Below are 2,371 nucleotides of genomic sequence, written 5' to 3'. Positions count from 1 at the left end.
TTGGCCTTGAAACACGGATGTTTAAACATAGAAAGAGAAAGGGAGTTGTGCGCAAGTCAGTCTGTATCAGTGCTGCCAAGCCTTTTCGTATATCACCAGCTTTTCATTTTTTCTTTTTCTTTTTTCTTTTTTTTCTTTTTCTTTTTTTTTTTTTTTTTTTTGACACAACGGGAATGAAAGAAATATGGCCACGATATATTTTAAGTATCACTTATTCAGACCAAGAAGAAGATAAAACTGTCAAGATGAGGGAAAGTGGATTTGTTGTTGGTGAGATGGCCAGTGGTCACTTTTTAACTGTAAAGAGGAACACGATGACTCAAAGGTGTTTGTGGCAATATCTAAGTGATCGGGCATTCGACTGCATATCGCAAGGCGCAATGCTTTGTGGACTCAAATCGTAACTCAAGAACGTTGGCGTTTTTAACTGTTCTCGAATTTTCTGTGATCATATCCCCGTTGGCTTGGGTTTCATAACCATAGACTATGGAATAGAATTAATGAAGTGACCATGCAGAGGGGGGCCAGGTCTTGGTTGGATGAACATTAAATAAAATGTAGTAAAGGACCCACTTCTGGTGCAATGTTCGACCTTAGATCAGTGTTGAATTCAGACTTTTGTACAAGTGGGGCAAGAAAAATTTAAGGGGGTTCTCTGTTATAGATTGCAATAGAGTAATAGGAATCTGTCGCAACAAAAGTCGCGACTTGTTATTATGTGGTCGGTTGCAATAACCAACATATTGCCATTTTTCACTAACTAACGTTGTAAAGCGTTTGTGTGCGCCTGTATCTAATTTCCAAACTTTTATTTAACTTTGACTTTATATGAGAACGCTCTTTGTTACTTTGAACAATTAGGTTAGGCGAAAGAAGAAACTAATTTTCTTTAACAAACAAAAAAAAATCTTTGGTTTTAAACCTCTTTTATTTCCGAAAAAAAATAAAAACAAAAAAAGCAAATATTTTAATGCATGTGTATACATATTCTAGAGGGGGCGCATATATAGTCTACGGAGGCTCAGCCTCCCTTGAACATGCATGAATTCAACACTACCCTAGACCATGTTAATTTGTGGTGGATAACAACGTGTTCAGGGATATTGTAGAGGGTCCCCGGACCAGCGGGAGCACACGTGGTTCGGATTCCACGTTGATCAGTAGGTCCCGTCTCATATAGCCTCGCTGATGAAAGGGGTGTTAAAATAACTCAACTCGAGGGTCTCGGTTTCTTCCTACATTGTCATGCCACGAATTGCTTCAAAATCACCTGTCTCTTTTAGCCTAAAAGGACATATACGTGAGACGTTAAATACATGAGATACCGCGTTCGATTCCGGAGCAAGAATCTGGACATTTGAGCGCATTACAATGGTTCGGACTCCACGTTAAACTGTAGATCCACATTTAGTATGCTTTTGGTAATAAAAAGTGAACATAAACTCTAATCAACTAACCAAACGGGAAAAGTTAAAAGATTTAACTTTATTTGCTTCTTTTAGCAGTACGAGGTCCCTTCATTAAACAGGTGTGTACTTTCTCAGTGCATAGTCCTAGGTTCGATCTCTTTCGGGTACTTCGTCCTGTAAGAACCAAATAGTGATTCGAATATCGTTGTAAACAGTATGTTCCGTGTCATATATTTAATTTTGGAAATTGACTTAAACTTCAATGAATAAAATTAAGTAGCAAGTTTATGTCTCATATACTGTATCTGTGGCACTGAAAAGGGAGGTTACAGCAAATTAACATAATATATCAATCGATATTATTTAATCGAGGTGAACAAAATGATCGGTATAAATGTCCATGCGTAGTTTTCGCAAAAGTAAATTGGCTAAGCGGTTAGCATACGCACATTTGACGTCGGACACCGGGGTTCGATTCCCGGTGGAAGCTCATGTGGTTCGGTTCCCAAGTTAAGCTGTAGCTCCACGTCTTATATTGCCTCACTGTTGAAAGGGACGCTAAACTAAAAATCAAATTAATCGAGAAATCAATGGAAACAAATTACTTTGTAAACCTAAAAAATGGTGCAAAGGACAATGTCTCCGTTGGATGAATTTTTAAAAAATGTAGTAGAGCGCTCATTTCTAGTGCGATGTTTGACCCCAGATCATGTTAATTTGTTGTGGATAACGACGTGTTCAAGGATTTTTTCTCGAGAATCCCTGGTATCTTCCCACATTTACATGCTACTAATTCTCTCATAATCATCCTTTTCGTTTGGCCTCAAAGGATATAATAGTGAGACGTTAAGTACACATAATAAAATCTTCGATTCACAATAACTGCATCTCTTGTTAAAATGAAACTCATCTTGAAATATACACTGATAAAGCTTTTCGGTACAACATTACCAAAGACGACA

The sequence above is a fragment of the Thermobia domestica genome, chromosome 13 (assembly GCF_964235325.1).
Source record: "Thermobia domestica chromosome 13, izTheDome1.hap1.1, whole genome shotgun sequence".
In the NCBI taxonomy this organism is placed as follows: Eukaryota; Metazoa; Arthropoda; class Insecta; order Zygentoma; family Lepismatidae; genus Thermobia; species Thermobia domestica.
The sequence above is the reverse complement of the archived record's forward strand: the minus strand, read 5'-3'. Positions refer to the sequence as shown.